The sequence below is a fragment of the Bombus fervidus genome, chromosome 1, assembly GCF_041682495.2.
Source record: "Bombus fervidus isolate BK054 chromosome 1, iyBomFerv1, whole genome shotgun sequence".
Lineage (NCBI taxonomy): Eukaryota > Metazoa > Arthropoda > Insecta > Hymenoptera > Apidae > Bombus > Bombus fervidus.
This window is the reverse complement of record NC_091517.1, coordinates 6,233,398-6,251,899: the sequence shown is the minus strand read 5'-3', so window position 1 is coordinate 6,251,899 and position 18,502 is coordinate 6,233,398.

The window sequence follows — 18,502 nt, the reverse complement described above, 5'->3', positions numbered from 1 at the left end:
AAGCTTCGAAACAAGCCCAAAAACTCGCAAAACTCGATCATTCGTCGATTTCGACGAAAAATGACCGAAATTTCCGTCCCGTTGGAGATATTTCGACGTTTAAACGCCCTAATTACTGCATTTGACGCACAGAACACAGTACACACGGTATCAAGAGTACAGACAAGCCCAAAAACTTGCAAAACTCGATCATTCGTCGATTTCGACGAAAAAAGACCGTAATTTCCTTCCCGTTGGAGATATTTCGACGTTTATACGCCCAAATTACTGCATTTTACGCGCAGAACACAGTGCGCGCTGTCTCAAGCGTACAGAGAAGACCAAAAACTCGCAAAACTCGATCATTCGTCGAATTCGACGGCAAATGACCGAAATTTCCGTCCCGTTGGAGATATTTCGACGTTTAAGCGCCCAAATTACTGCTTTTTACGCGCAGAACAGAGTGCACGCTGTATCAAGCTTCGAAACAAGCCCAACAACTCGCAAAACTCGATCATTCGTCGATTTCGACGAAAAATGGCCATAATTTCCGTCCCGTTGGAGGTATTTCGACGTTTAAACGCCCAAATTACTGCATTTGACGCGCAGAACACAGTGTGCGCTGTCTCGAGCGTCGAGAAAATCCCAACAACTCCTAAAACTCGATCATTCGTCGATATCGACGAAAAATGACCGTAATTTCCTTCCCGTTGGAGATATTTCGACGTTTAAGCGCCCAAATTACTGCATTTGACGCGTAGAACACAGTGCACACGGTATCAAGAGTACAGATAAGCCCAAAAACTCGCAAAACTCGATCATTCGTCGAATTCGACGGAAAATGACCGTAATTGCCGTCCCGTTGGAGATATTTCGACGTTTAAGCGCCCAAATTACTGCATTTTACGCGCAGAACACAGTGCACCCTGTATCAAGCTTCGAAACAAGCCCAACAACTCGCAAAACTCGATCATCCGTCGATTTCGACGGAAAATGACCGTAATTTCCGTCCCGTTGGAGATATTTCGACGTTTATGCGCCCAAATTACTGCATTTTACGCGCAGAACACAGTGCACCCTGTATCAAGCTTCGAAACAAGCCCAACAACTCGCAAAACTCGATCATCCGTCGATTTCGACGAAAAATGACCGTAATTTCCGTCCCGTTGGAGATATTTCGACGTTCAAGCGCCCAAATTACTGCATTTTACGCGCAGAACACAGTGCACGCTGTATCAAGCTTCGAAACAAGCCCAACAACTCGCAAAACTCGATCATCCGTCGATTTCGACGGAAAATGACCGTAATTTCCGTCCCGTTGGAGATATTTCGACGTTTATGCGCCCAAATTACTGCATTTTACGCGCAGAACACAGTGCACCCTGTATCAAGCTTCGAAACAAGCCCAACAACTCGCAAAACTCGATCATCCGTCGATTTCGACGAAAAATGACCGTAATTTCCGTCCCGTTGGAGATATTTCGACGTTCAAGCGCCCAAATTACTGCATTTTACGCGCAGAACATAGTGCACCCTGTATCAAGCTTCGAAACAAGCCCAACAACTCGCAAAACTCGATCATCCGTCGATTTCGACGAAAAATGACCGTAATTTCCTTCCCGTTGGAGATATTTCGACGTTTAAACGCCCAAATTACTGCAATTTACGCGCAGAACACAGTGCACGCTGTATCGAGCGTCGGAAGAAGCCCAACAACTCGCAAAAGTCGATCATTCGTCGAATTCGACGGAAAATGACCGAAATTTCCGTCCCGTTGGAGATATTTCGACGTTTAAACGCCCTAATTACTGCATTTGACGCACAGAACACAGTACACACGGTATCAAGAGTACAGACAAGCCCAAAAACTTGCAAAACTCGATCATTCGTCGATTTCGACGAAAAAAGACCGTAATTTCCTTCCCGTTGGAGATATTTCGACGTTTATACGCCCAAATTACTGCATTTTACGCGCAGAACACAGTGCGCGCTGTCTCAAGCGTACAGAGAAGACCAAAAACTCGCAAAACTCGATCATTCGTCGAATTCGACGGCAAATGACCGAAATTTCCGTCCCGTTGGAGATATTTCGACGTTTAAGCGCCCAAATTACTGCATTTTACGCGCAGAACACAGTGCACGCTGTATCAAGCTTCGAAACAAGCCCAACAACTCGCAAAACTCGATCATTCGTCGATTTCGACGAAAAATGGCCGTAATTTCCGTCCCGTTGGAGGTATTTCGACGTTTAAACGCCCAAATTACTGCATTTGACGCGCAGAACACAGTGTGCGCTGTCTCGAGCGTCGAGAAAATCCCAACAACTCCTAAAACTCGATCATTCGTCGATATCGACGAAAAATGACCGTAATTTCCTTCCCGTTGGAGATATTTCGACGTTTAAGCGCCCAAATTACTGCATTTGACGCGTAGAACACAGTGCACACGGTATCAAGAGTACAGATAAGCCCAAAAACTCGCAAAACTCGATCATTCGTCGATTTCGACGAAAAATGACCGTAATTTCCGTCCCGTTGGAGATATTTCGACGTTTAAGCGCCCAAATTACTGCATTTTACGCGCCGAACACAGTGCACCCTGTATCAAGCTTCGAAACAAGCCCAACAACTCGCAAAACTCGATCATCCGTCGATTTCGACGAAAAATGACCGTAATTTCCGTCCCGTTGGAGATATTTCGACGTTTAAGCGCCCAAATTACTGCATTTTACGCGCAGAACACAGTGCACGCTGTATCGAGCGTCGAGAAAATCCCAACAACACGCAAAACTCGATCATTCGTCGATTTCGACGAAAAATGACCGTAATTTCCGTCCCGTTGGAGATATTTCGACGTTTAAGCGCCCATATTACTGCATTTTACGCGCAGAACACAGTGCACGCTGTATCGAGCGTCGAGAAAATCCCAACAACTCGCAAAACTCGATCATTCGTCGATTTCGACGAAAAATGAGCGTAATTTCCTTCCCGTTGGAGATATTTCGACGTTTAAACGCCCAAATTACTGCAATTTACGCGCAGAACAGAGTGCACGCTGTATCGAGCGTCCGAAGAAGCCCAACAACTCGCAAGACTCGATCTTTCGTCGAATTCGACGGAAAATGACCGTAATTTCCGTCCCGTTGGAGATATTTCGACGTTTATGCGCCCAAATTACTGCATTTTACGCGCAGAACACAGTGCACCCTGTATCAAGCTTCGAAACAAGCCCAACAACTCGCAAAACTCGATCATCCGTCGATTTCGACGAAAAATGACCGTAATTTCCGTCCCGTTGGAGATATTTCGACGTTCAAGCGCCCAAATTACTGCAATTTACGCGCAGAACACAGTGCACGCTGTATCGAGCGTCGGAAGAAGCCCAACAACTCGCAAAAGTCGATCATTCGTCGAATTCGACGGAAAATGACCGAAATTTCCGTCCCGTTGGAGATATTTCGACGTTTAAACGCCCTAATTACTGCATTTGACGCACAGAACACAGTACACACGGTATCAAGAGTACAGACAATCCCAAAAACTTGCAAAACTCGATCATTCGTCGATTTCGACGAAAAAAGACCGTAATTTCCTTCCCGTTGGAGATATTTCGACGTTTATACGCCCAAATTACTGCATTTTACGCGCAGAACACAGTGCGCGCTGTCTCAAGCGTACAGAGAAGACCAAAAACTCGCAAAACTCGATCATTCGTCGAATTCGACGGCAAATGACCGAAATTTCCGTCCCGTTGGAGATATTTCGACGTTTAAGCGCCCAAATTACTGCTTTTTACGCGCAGAACACAGTGCACGCTGTATCAAGCTTCGAAACAAGCCCAACAACTCGCAAAACTCGATCATTCGTCGATTTCGACGAAAAATGGCCGTAATTTCCGTCCCGTTGGAGGTATTTCGACGTTTAAACGCCCAAATTACTGCATTTGACGCGCAGAACACAGTGTGCGCTGTCTCGAGCGTCGAGAAAATCCCAACAACTCCTAAAACTCGATCATTCGTCGATATCGACGAAAAATGACCGTAATTTCCTTCCCGTTGGAGATATTTCGACGTTTAAGCGCCCAAATTACTGCATTTGACGCGTAGAACACAGTGCACACGGTATCAAGAGTACAGATAAGCCCAAAAACTCGCAAAACTCGATCATTCGTCGATTTCGACGAAAAATGACCGTAATTGCCGTCCCGTTGGAGATATTTCGACGTTTAAGCGCCCAAATTACTGCATTTTACGCGCAGAACACAGTGCACCCTGTATCAAGCTTCGAAACAAGCCCAACAACTCGCAAAACTCGATCATCCGTCGATTTCGACGGAAAATGACCGTAATTTCCGTCCCGTTGGAGATATTTCGACGTTTATGCGCCCAAATTACTGCATTTTACGCGCAGAACACAGTGCACCCTGTATCAAGCTTCGAAACAAGCCCAACAACTCGCAAAACTCGATCATCCGTCGATTTCGACGAAAAATGACCGTAATTTCCGTCCCGTTGGAGATATTTCGACGTTCAAGCGCCCAAATTACTGCATTTTACGCGCAGAACACAGTGCACGCTGTATCAAGCTTCGAAACAAGCCCAACAACTCGCAAAACTCGATCATTCGTCGAATTCGACGGAAAATGACCGTAATTTCCGTCCCGTTGGAGATATTTCGACGTTTATGCGCCCAAATTACTGCATTTTACGCGCAGAACACAGTGCACCCTGTATCAAGCTTCGAAACAAGCCCAACAACTCGCAAAACTCGATCATCCGTCGATTTCGACGAAAAATGACCGTAATTTCCGTCCCGTTGGAGATATTTCGACGTTCAAGCGCCCAAATTACTGCATTTTACGCGCAGAACACAGTGCACGCTGTATCGAGCGTCGGAAGAAGCCCAACAACTCGCAAAAGTCGATCATTCGTCGAATTCGACGGAAAATGACCGAAATTTCCGTCCCGTTGGAGATATTTCGACGTTTAAAACGCCCTAATTACTGCATTTGACGCACAGAACACAGTACACACGGTATCAAGAGTACAGACAAGCCCAAAAACTTGCAAAACTCGATCATTCGTCGATTTCGACGAAAAAAGACCGTAATTTCCTTCCCGTTGGAGATATTTCGACGTTTATACGCCCAAATTACTGCATTTTACGCGCAGAACACAGTGCGCGCTGTCTCAAGCGTACAGAGAAGACCAAAAACTCGCAAAACTCGATCATTCGTCGAATTCGACGGCAAATGACCGAAATTTCCGTCCCGTTGGAGATATTTCGACGTTTAAGCGCCCAAATTACTGCATTTTACGCGCAGAACACAGTGCACGCTGTATCAAGCTTCGAAACAAGCCCAACAACTCGCAAAACTCGATCATTCGTCGATTTCGACGAAAAATGGCCGTAATTTCCGTCCCGTTGGAGGTATTTCGACGTTTAAACGCCCAAATTACTGCATTTGACGCGCAGAACACAGTGTGCGCTGTCTCGAGCGTCGAGAAAATCCCAACAACTCCTAAAACTCGATCATTCGTCGATATCGACGAAAAATGACCGTAATTTCCTTCCCGTTGGAGATATTTCGACGTTTAAGCGCCCAAATTACTGCATTTGACGCGTAGAACACAGTGCACACGGTATCAAGAGTACAGATAAGCCCAAAACTCGCAAAACTCGATCATTCGTCGATTTCGACGAAAAATGACCGTAATTTCCGTCCCGTTGGAGATATTTCGACGTTTAAGCGCCCAAATTACTGCATTTTACGCGCAGAACACAGTGCATCCTGTATCAAGCTTCGAAACAAGCCCAACAACTCGCAAAACTCGATCATCCGTCGATTTCGACGAAAAATGACCGTAATTTCCGTCCCGTTGGAGATATTTCGACGTTTAAGCGCCCAAATTACTGCATTTTACGCGCAGAACACAGTGCACGCTGTATCGAGCGTCGAGAAAATCCCAACAACACGCAAAACTCGATCATTCGTCGATTTCGACGAAAAATGACCGTAATTTCCGTCCCGTTGGAGATATTTCGACGTTTAAGCGCCCAAATTACTGCATTTTACGCGCAGAACACAGTGCACGCTGTATCGAGCGTCGGAAGAAGCCCAACAACTCGCAAAACTCGATCATTCGTCGATTTCGTCGAAAAAGGACCGCAATTTCCTTCCCGTTGGAGATATTTCGACGTTTAAACGCCCAAATTACTGCATTTTACGCGCAGAACACAGTGCACGCTGTATCGAGCGTCGGAAGAAGCCCAACAACTCGCAAAACTCGATCATTCGTCGAATTCGACGGAAAATGACCGTAATTTCCGTCCCGTTGGAGATATTTCGACGTTTATGCGCCCAAATTACTGCATTTTACGCGCAGAACACAGTGCACCCTGTATCAAGCTTCGAAACAAGCCCAACAACTCGCAAAACTCGATCATCCGTCGATTTCGACGAAAAATGACCGTAATTTCCGTCCCGTTGGAGATATTTCGACGTTCAAGCGCCCAAATTACTGCATTTTACGCGCAGAACACAGTGCACGCTGTATCAAGCTTCGAAACAAGCCCAACAACTCGCAAAACTCGATCATCCGTCGATTTCGACGAAAAATGACCGTAATTTCCGTCCCGTTGGAGATATTTCGACGTTCAAGCGCCCAAATTACTGCATTTTACGCGCAGAACACAGTGCACGCTGTATCAAGCTTCGAAACAAGCCCAACAACTCGCAAAACTCGATCATTCGTCGATTTCGACGAAAAATGACCGTAATTTCCGTCTCGTTGGAGATATTTCGACGTTTAAGCGCCCAGATTACTGTATTTTACGCGCAGAACACAGTGCACGCTGTATCGAGCGTCGGAAGAAGCCCAACAACTCGCAAAACTCGATCATTCGTCGATTTCGTCGAAAAAGGACCGCAATTTCCTTCCCGTTGGAGATATTTCGACGTTTAAACGCCCAAATTACTGCAATTTACGCGCAGAACACAGTGCACGCTGTATCGAGCGTCGGAAGAAGCCCAACAACTCGCAAAAGTCGATCATTCGTCGAATTCGACGGAAAATGACCGAAATTTCCGTCCCGTTGGAGATATTTCGACGTTTAAACGCCCTAATTACTGCATTTGACGCACAGAACACAGTACACACGGTATCAAGAGTACAGACAAGCCCAAAAACTTGCAAAACTCGATCATTCGTCGATTTCGACGAAAAAAGACCGTAATTTCCTTCCCGTTGGAGATATTTCGACGTTTATACGCCCAAATTACTGCATTTTACGCGCAGAACACAGTGCGCGCTGTCTCAAGCGTACAGAGAAGACCAAAAACTCGCAAAACTCGATCATTCGTCGAATTCGACGGCAAATGACCGAAATTTCCGTCCCGTTGGAGATATTTCGACGTTTAAGCGCCCAAATTACGGCAGTTTACGCGCAGAACACAGTGCACGCTGTATCAAGCTTCGAAACAAGCCCAACAACTCGCAAAACTCGATCATTCGTCGATTTCGACGAAAAATGGCCGTAATTTCCGTCCCGTTGGAGGTATTTCGACGTTTAAACGCCCAAATTACTGCATTTGACGCGCAGAACACAGTGTGCGCTGTCTCGAGCGTCGAGAAAATCCCAACAACTCCTAAAACTCGATCATTCGTCGATATCGACGAAAAATGACCGTAATTTCCTTCCCGTTGGAGATATTTCGACGTTTAAGCGCCCAAATTACTGCATTTGACGCGTAGAACACAGTGCACACGGTATCAAGAGTACAGATAAGCCCAAAAACTCGCAAAACTCGATCATTCGTCGATTTCGACGAAAAATGACCGTAATTTCCGTCCCGTTGGAGATATTTCGACGTTTAAGCGCCCAAATTACTGCATTTTACGCGCAGAACACAGTGCACCCTGTATCAAGCTTCGAAACAAGCCCAACAACTCGCAAAACTCGATCATCCGTCGATTTCGACGAAAAATGACCGTAATTTCCGTCCCGTTGGAGATATTTCGACCTTTAAGCGCCCAAATTACTGCATTTTACGCGCAGAACACAGTGCACGCTGTATCGAGCGTCGAGAAAATCCCAACAACACGCAAAACTCGATCATTCGTCGATTTCGACGAAAAATGACCGTAATTTCCGTCCCGTTGGAGATATTTCGACGTTTAAGCGCCCAAATTACTGCATTTTACGCGCAGAACACAGTGCACGCTGTATCGAGCGTCGAGAAAATCCCAACAACTCGCCAAACTCGATCATTCGTCGATTTCGACGAAAAATGACCGTAATTTCCTTCCCGTTGGAGATATTTCGACGTTTAAACGCCCAAATTACCGCATTTTACGCGCAGAACACAGTGCACGCTGTATCGAGCGTCGGAAGAAGCCCAACAACTCGCAAAACTCGATCATTCGTCGATTTCGTCGAAAAATGACCGTAATTTCCGTCCCGTTGGAGATATTTCGACGTTTAAGCGCCCAGATTACTGCATTTTACGCGCAGAACACAGTGCACGCTGTATCGAGCGTCGGAAGAAGCCCAACTACTCGCAAAACGCGATCATTCGTCGAATTCGACGGCAAATGACCGAAATTTCCGTCCCGTTGGAGATATTTCGACGTTTAAGCGCCCAAATTACTGCATTTTCCGCGCAGAACACAGTGCACGCTGTATCGAGCGTCGGAAGAAGCCCAACAACTCGCAAAACTCGATCATTCGTCGATTTCGTCGAAAAATGACCGTAATTTCCGTCCCGTTGGAGATATTTCGACGTTTAAGCGCCCAGATTACTGCATTTTACGCGCAGAACACAGTGCACGCTGTATCGAGCGTCGAGAAAATCCCAACAACTCGCCAAAATCGATCATTCGTCGATTTCGACGAAAAATGACCGTAATTTCCTTCCCGTTGGAGATATTTCGACGTTTAAACGCCCAAATTACTGCATTTTACGCGCAGAACACAGTGCACGCTGTATCGAGCGTCGGAAGAAGCCCAACAACTCGCAAAAGTCGATCATTCGTCGAATTCGACGGAAAATGACCGAAATTTCCGTCCCGTTGGAGATATTTCGACGTTTAAACGCCCTAATTACTGCATTTGACGCACAGAACACAGTACACACGGTATCAAGAGTACAGACAAGCCCAAAAACTTGCAAAACTCGATCATTCGTCGATTTCGACGAAAAAAGACCGTAATTTCCTTCCCGTTGGAGATATTTCGACGTTTATACGCCCAAATTACTGCATTTTACGCGCAGAACACAGTGCGCGCTGTCTCAAGCGTACAGAGAAGACCAAAAACTCGCAAAACTCGATCATTCGTCGAATTCGACGGCAAATGACCGAAATTTCCGTCCCGTTGGAGATATTTCGACGTTTAAGCGCCCAAATTACGGCAGTTTACGCGCAGAACACAGTGCACGCTGTATCAAGCTTCGAAACAAGCCCAACAACTCGCAAAACTCGATCATTCGTCGATTTCGACGAAAAATGGCCGTAATTTCCGTCCCGTTGGAGGTATTTCGACGTTTAAACGCCCAAATTACTGCATTTGACGCGCAGAACACAGTGTGCGCTGTCTCGAGCGTCGAGAAAATCCCAACAACTCCTAAAACTCGATCATTCGTCGATATCGACGAAAAATGACCGTAATTTCCTTCCCGTTGGAGATATTTCGACGTTTAAGCGCCCAAATTACTGCATTTGACGCGTAGAACACAGTGCACACGGTATCAAGAGTACAGATAAGCCCAAAAACTCGCAAAACTCGATCATTCGTCGATTTCGACGAAAAATGACCGTAATTTCCGTCCCGTTGGAGATATTTCGACGTTTAAGCGCCCAAATTACTGCATTTTACGCGCAGAACACAGTGCACCCTGTATCAAGCTTCGAAACAAGCCCAACAACTCGCAAAACTCGATCATCCGTCGATTTCGACGAAAAATGACCGTAATTTCCGTCCCGTTGGAGATATTTCGACCTTTAAGCGCCCAAATTACTGCATTTTACGCGCAGAACACAGTGCACGCTGTATCGAGCGTCGAGAAAATCCCAACAACACGCAAAACTCGATCATTCGTCGATTTCGACGAAAAATGACCGTAATTTCCGTCCCGTTGGAGATATTTCGACGTTTAAGCGCCCAAATTACTGCATTTTACGCGCAGAACACAGTGCACGCTGTATCGAGCGTCGAGAAAATCCCAACAACTCGCCAAACTCGATCATTCGTCGATTTCGACGAAAAATGACCGTAATTTCCTTCCCGTTGGAGATATTTCGACGTTTAAACGCCCAAATTACCGCATTTTACGCGCAGAACACAGTGCACGCTGTATCGAGCGTCGGAAGAAGCCCAACAACTCGCAAAACTCGATCATTCGTCGATTTCGTCGAAAAATGACCGTAATTTCCGTCCCGTTGGAGATATTTCGACGTTTAAGCGCCCAGATTACTGCATTTTACGCGCAGAACACAGTGCACGCTGTATCGAGCGTCGGAAGAAGCCCAACTACTCGCAAAACGCGATCATTCGTCGAATTCGACGGCAAATGACCGAAATTTCCGTCCCGTTGGAGATATTTCGACGTTTAAGCGCCCAAATTACTGCATTTTCCGCGCAGAACACAGTGCACGCTGTATCAAGCTTCGAAACAAGCCCAACAACTCGCAAAACTCGATCATTCGTCGATTTCGACGAAAAATGGCCGTAATTTCCGTCCCGTTCGTCCCGTTGGAGGTATTTCGACGTTTAAACGCCCAAATTACTGCATTTGACGCGCAGAACACAGTGTGCGCTGTCTCGAGCGTCGAGAAAATCCCAACAACTCCTAAAACTCGATCATTCGTCGATATCGACGAAAAATGACCGTAATTTCCTTCCCGTTGGAGATATTTCGACGTTTAAGCGCCCAAATTACTGCATTTGACGCGTAGAACACAGTGCACACGGTATCAAGAGTACAGATAAGCCCAAAAACTCGCAAAACTCGATCATTCGTCGATTTCGACGAAAAATGACCGTAATTTCCGTCCCGTTGGAGATATTTCGACGTTTAAGCGCCCAAATTACTGCATTTTACGCGCAGAACACAGTGCACCCTGTATCAAGCTTCGAAACAAGCCCAACAACTCGCAAAACTCGATCATCCGTCGATTTCGACGAAAAATGACCGTAATTTCCGTCCCGTTGGAGATATTTCGACCTTTAAGCGCCCAAATTACTGCATTTTACGCGCAGAACACAGTGCACGCTGTATCGAGCGTCGAGAAAATCCCAACAACACGCAAAACTCGATCATTCGTCGATTTCGACGAAAAATGACCGTAATTTCCGTCCCGTTGGAGATATTTCGACGTTTAAGCGCCCAAATTACTGCATTTTACGCGCAGAACACAGTGCACGCTGTATCGAGCGTCGAGAAAATCCCAACAACTCGCCAAACTCGATCATTCGTCGATTTCGACGAAAAATGACCGTAATTTCCTTCCCGTTGGAGATATTTCGACGTTTAAACGCCCAAATTACCGCATTTTACGCGCAGAACACAGTGCACGCTGTATCGAGCGTCGGAAGAAGCCCAACAACTCGCAAAACTCGATCATTCGTCGATTTCGTCGAAAAATGACCGTAATTTCCGTCCCGTTGGAGATATTTCGACGTTTAAGCGCCCAGATTACTGCATTTTACGCGCAGAACACAGTGCACGCTGTATCGAGCGTCGGAAGAAGCCCAACTACTCGCAAAACGCGATCATTCGTCGAATTCGACGGCAAATGACCGAAATTTCCGTCCCGTTGGAGATATTTCGACGTTTAAGCGCCCAAATTACTGCATTTTCCGCGCAGAACACAGTGCACGCTGTATCGAGCGTCGGAAGAAGCCCAACAACTCGCACAACTCGATCATTCGTCGAATTCGACGGAAAATGACCGAAATTTCCGTCCCGTTTTAGATATTTCGACGTTTAAGCGCCCAAATTACTGCATTTTACGCGCAGAACACAGTGCACGCTGTATAAAGCTTCGAAACAAGCCCAACAACTCGCAAAACTCGATCATTCGTCGATTTCGACGAAAAATGACCGTAATTTCCGTCCCGTTGGAGATATTTCGACGTTTAAACGCCCAAATTACTGCATTTTACGCGCAGAACACAGTGTGCGCTGTCTCGAGCGTCGGAAGAAGCCCAACAACTCGCAAAACTCGATCATTCGTCGAATTCGACGGAAAATGACCGAAATTTCCGTCCCGTTGGAGATATTTCGACGTTTAAGCGCCCAAATTACTGCATTTTACGCGCAGAACACAGTGCACGCTGTATCAAGCTTCGAAACAAGCCCAACAACTCGCAAAACTCGATCATTCGTCGATTTCGACGAAAAATGGCCGTAATTTCCGTCCCGTTGGAGGTATTTCGACGTTTAAACGCCCAAATTACTGCATTTGACGCGCAGAACACAGTGTGCGCTGTCTCGAGCGTCGAGAAAATCCCAACAACTCCTAAAACTCGATCATTCGTCGATATCGACGAAAAATGACCGTAATTTCCTTCCCGTTGGAGATATTTCGACGTTTAAGCGCCCAAATTGCTGCATTTGACGCGTAGAACACAGTGCACACGGTATCAAGAGTACAGATAAGCCCAAAAACTCGCAAAACTCGATCATTCGTCGATTTCGACGAAAAATGACCGTAATTTCCGTCCCGTTGGAGATATTTCGACGTTTAAGCGCCCAAATTACTGCATTTTACGCGCAGAACACAGTGCACCCTGTATCAAGCTTCGAAACAAGCCCAACAACTCGCAAAACTCGATCATCCGTCGATTTCGACGAAAAATGACCGTAATTTCCGTCCCGTTGGAGATATTTCGACGTTTAAGCGCCCAAATTACTGCATTTTACGCGCAGAACACAGTGCACGCTGTATCGAGCGTCGAGAAAATCCCAACAACACGCAAAACTCGATCATTCGTCGATTCGACGAAAAATGACCGTAATTTCCGTCCCGTTGGAGATATTTCCACGTTGAAGCGCCCAAATTACTGCATTTTACGCGCAGAACACAGTGCACGCTGTATCGAGCGTCGAGAAAATCCCAACAACTCGCCAAACTCGATCATTCGTCGATTTCGACGAAAATGACCGTAATTTCCTTCCCGTTGGAGATATTTCGACGTTTAAACGCCCAAATTACTGCATTTTACGCGCAGAACACCAGTGCACGCTGTATCGAGCGTCGGAAGAAGCCCAACAACTCGCAAACTCGATCATTCGTCGATTTCGTCGAAAAATGACCGTAATTTCCGTCCGTTGGAGATATTTCGACGTTTAAGCGCCCAGATTACTGCATTTGACGCGCAGAACCACAGTGCACGCTGTATCGAGCGTCGGAAGAAGCCCAACAACTCGCAAAACGCGATCATTCGTCGAATTCGACGGCAAATGACCGAAATTTCCGTCCCGTTGGAGATATTTCGACCCTTTAAGCGCCCAAATTACTGCATTTTCCGCGCAGAACACAGTGCACGCTGTATCAAGCTTCGAAACAAGCCCAACAACTCGCAAAACTCGATCATCCGTCGATTTCGACGAAAAATGACCGTAATTTCCGTCCCGTTGGAGATATTTCGACGTTCAAGCGCCCAAATTACTGCATTTTACGCGCAGAACACAGTGCACCCTGTATCAAGCTTCGAAACAAGCCCAACAACTCGCAAAACTCGATCATCCGTCGATTCGACGAAAAATGACCGTAATTCCGTCCCGTTGGAGATATTCGACGTTCAAGCGCCCAAATTACTGCATTTTACGCGCAGAACACAGTGCACGCTGTATCAAGCTTCGAAACAAGCCCAACAACTCGCAAAACTCGATCATCCGTCGATTTCGACGAAAAATGACCGTAATTTCCGTCCCGTTGGAGATATTTCGACGTTTATGCGCCCAAATTACTGCATTTTACGCGCAGAACAGAGTGCACGCTGTATCGAGCGTCCGAAGAAGCCCCAACAACTCGCAAGACTCGATCTTTCGTCGATTTCGTCGAAAATGACCGTAATTTCCGTCCCGTTGGAGATATTTCGACGTTTAAGCGCCCAAATTACTGCATTTTACGCGCAGAACACAGTGCACGCTGTATCGAGCGTCGGAAGAAGCCCAACAACTCGCAAAAGTCGATCATTCGTCGAATTCGACGGAAAATGACCGAAATTTCCGTCCCGTGGAGATATTTCGACGTTTAAGCGCCCATATTACTGCATTTTACGCGCAGAACACAGTGCACGCTGTATCGAGCGTCGGAAGAAGCCCAACAACTCGCACAACTCGATCATTCGTCGAATTCGACGGAAAATGACCGAAATTTCCGTCCCGTTTTAGATATTTCGACGTTTAAGCGCCCAAATTACTGCATTTTACGCGCAGAACACAGTGCACGCTGTATAAAGCTTCGAAACAAGCCCAACAACTCGCAAAACTCGATCATTCGTCGATTTCGACGAAAATGACCGTAATTTCCGTCCCGTTGGAGATATTTCGACGTTTAAACGCCCAAATTACTGCATTTTACGCGCAGAACACAGTGTGCGCTGTCTCGAGCGTCGGAAGAAGCCCAACAACTCGCAAAACTCGATCATTCGTCGAATTCGACGGAAAATGACCGAAATTTCCGTCCGTTGGAGATATTTCGACGTTTAAGCGCCCAAATTACTGCATTTTACGCGCAGAACACAGTGCACGCTGTATCGAGCGTCGAGAAAATCCCAACAACTCGCCAAACTCGATCATTCGTCGATTTCGACGAAAAATGACCGTAATTTCCTTCCCGTTGGAGATATTTCGACGTTTAAACGCCCAAATTACTGCATTTTACGCGCAGAACACAGTGCACGCTGTATCGAGCGTCGGAAGAAGCCCAACAACTCGCAAAACTCGATCATTCGTCGATTTCGTCGAAAAATGACCGTAATTTCCGTCCCGTTGGAGATATTTCGACGTTTAAGCGCCCAAATTACTGCATTTTACGCGCAGAACACAGTGCACGCTGTATCAAGCTTCGAAACAAGCCCAACAACTCGCAAAACTCGATCATTCGTCGATTTCGACGAAAAATGGCCGTAATTTCCGTCCCGTTGGAGGTATTTCGACGTTTAAACGCCCAAATTACTGCATTTTACGCGCAGAACACAGTGCACGCTGTATAAAGCTTCGAAACAAGCCCAACAACTCGCAAAACGCGATCATTCGTCGAATTCGACGGCAAATGACCGAAATTTCCGTCCCGTTGGAGATATTTCGACCTTTAAGCGCCCAAATTACTGCATTTTCCGCGCAGAACACAGTGCACGCTGTATCAAGCTTCGAAACAAGCCAACAACTCGCAAAACTCGATCATCCGTCGATTTCGACGAAAAATGACCGTAATTTCCGTCCCGTTGGAGATATTTCGACGTTCAAAGCGCCCAAATTACTGCATTTTACGCGCAGAACACAGTGCACCCTGTATCAAGCTTCGAAACAAGCCCAACAACTCGCAAAACTCGATCATCCGTCGATTTCGACGAAAAATGACCGTAATTTCCGTCCCGTTGGAGATATTTCGACGTTCAAGCGCCCAAATTACTGCATTTTACGCGCAGAACACAGTGCACGCTGTATCAAGCTTCGAAACAAGCCCAACAACTCGCAAAACTCGATCATCCGTCGATTTCGACGAAAAATGACCGTAATTTCCGTCCCGTTGGAGATATTTCGACGTTTATGCGCCCAAATTACTGCATTTACGCGCAGAACAGAGTGCACGCTGTATCGAGCGTCCGAAGAGCCCAACAACTCGCAAGACTCGATCTTCGTCGATTTCGTCGAAAAATGACCGTATTTCCGTCCCGTTGGAGATATTTCGACGTTTAAAGCGCCCAAATTACTGCATTTTACGCGCAGAACACAGTGCACGCTGTATCGAGCGTCGGAAGAAGCCCAACAACTCGCAAAAGTCGATCATTCGTCGAATTCGACGGAAAATGACCGAAATTTCCGTCCCGTTGGAGATATTTCGACGTTTAAGCGCCCATTTACTGCATTTTACGCGCAGAACACAGTGCACGCCTGTATCGAGCGTCGGAAGAAGCCCAACAACTCGCACAACTCGATCATTCGTCGAATTCGACGGAAAATGACCGAAATTTCCGTCCCGTTTTAGATATTTCGACGTTTAAGCGCCCAAATTACTGCATTTTACGCGCAGAACACAGTGCACGCTGTATAAAGCTCGAAACAAGCCCAACAACTCGCAAAACTCGATCATTCGTCGATTTCGACGAAAAATGACCGTAATTTCCGTCCCGTTGGAGATATTTCGACGTTTAAACGCCAAATTACTGCATTTTACGCGCAGAACACAGTGTGCGCTGTCTCGAGCGTCGGAAGAAGCCCAACAACTCGCAAAACTCGATCATTCGTCGAATTCGACGGAAATGACCGAAATTTCCGTCCCGTTGGAGATATTTCGACGTTTAAGCGCCCAAATTACTGCATTTACGCGCAGAACACAGTGCACGCTGTATCGAGCGTCGAGAAAATCCCAACAACTCGCCAAACTCGATCATTCGTCGATTTCGACGAAAAATGACCGTAATTTCCTTCCCGTTTGGAGATATTTCGACGTTTAAAACGCCCAAATTACTGCATTTTACGCGCAGAACACAGTGCACGCTGTATCGAGCGTCGGAAGAAGCCCAACAACTCGCAAAACTCGATCATTCGTCGATTTCGTCGAAAAATGACCGTAATTTCCGTCCCGTTGGAGATATTTCGACGTTTAAGCGCCCAAATTACTGCATTTTACGCGCAGAACACAGTGCACGCTGTATCAAGCTTCGAAACAAGCCCAACAACTCGCAAAACTCGATCATTCGTCGATTTCGACGAAAAATGGCCGTAATTTCCGTCCCGTTGGAGGTATTTCGACGTTTAAACGCCCAAATTACTGCATTTGACGCGCAGAACACAGTGTGCGCTGTCTCGAGCATCGAGAAAATCCCAACTCCTCCTAAAACTCGATCATTCGTCGATATCGACGAAAAATGACCGTAATTTCCTTCCCGTTGGAGATATTCGACGTTTAAAGCGCCCAAATTACTGCATTTGACGCGTAGAACACAGTGCACACGGTATCAAGAGTACAGATAAGCCCAAAAAACTCGCAAAACTCGATCATTCGTCGATTTCGACGAAAAATGACCGTAATTTCCGTCCCGTTGGAGATATTTCGACGTTTAAGCGCCCAAATTACTGCATTTTACGCGCAGGAACCCAGTGCAACGCTGTTTCGAGCGTCGGAAGAAGCCAACAACTCGCAAAACTCGATCATTCGTCGATTTCGTCGAAAAAGGACCGCAATTCCTTCCCGTTGGAGATATTTCGACGTTTAAACGCCCATATTACTGCATTTTACGCGCAGAACACAGTGCACGCTGTATCGAGCGTCGGAAGAAGCCCAACAACTCGCACAACTCGATCATTCGTCGAATTCGACGGAAATGACCGAAATTTCCGTCCCGTTTTAGATATTTCGACGTTTAAGCGCCCAAATTACTGCATTTTACGCGCAGAACACAGTGCACGCTGTATAAGCTTCGAAACAAGCCCAACAACTCGCAAAACTCGATCATTCGTCGATTTCGACGAAAAATGACCGTAATTTCCGTCCCGTTGGAGATATTTCGACGTTTAAACGCCCCAAATACTGCATTTTACGCGCAGACACAGTGTGCGCTGTCTCGAGCGTCGGAAGAAGCCCAACAACTCGCAAAACTCGATCATTCGTCGAATTCGACGGAAAATGACCGAAATTTCCGTCCCGTTGGAGATATTTCGACGTTTAAGCGCCCAAATTACTGCATTTTACGCGCAGAACACAGTGCACGCTGTATCGAGCGTCGAGAAAATCCCAACAACTCGCCAAACTCGATCATTCGTCGATTTCGACGAAAAATGACCGTAATTTCCTTCCCGTTGGAGATATTTCGACGTTTAAACGCCCAAATTACTGCATTTTACGCGCAGAACACAGTGCACGCTGTATCGAGCGTCGGAAGAAGCCCAACAACTCGCAAAACTCGATCATTCGTCGATTTCGTCGAAAAATGACCGTAATTTCCGTCCCGTTGGAGATATTTCGACGTTTAAGCGCCCAAATTACTGCATTTTACGCGCAGAACACAGTGCACGCTGTATCAAGCTTCGAAACAAGCCCAACAACTCGCAAAACTCGATCATTCGTCGATTTCGACGAAAAATGGCCGTAATTTCCGTCCCGTTGGAGGTATTTCGACGTTTAAACGCCCAAATTACTGCATTTGACGCGCAGAACACAGTGTGCGCTGTCTCGAGCATCGAGAAAATCCCAACTCCTCCTAAAACTCGATCATTCGTCGATATCGACGAAAAATGACCGTAATTTCCTTCCCGTTGGAGATATTTCGACGTTTAAGCGCCCAAATTA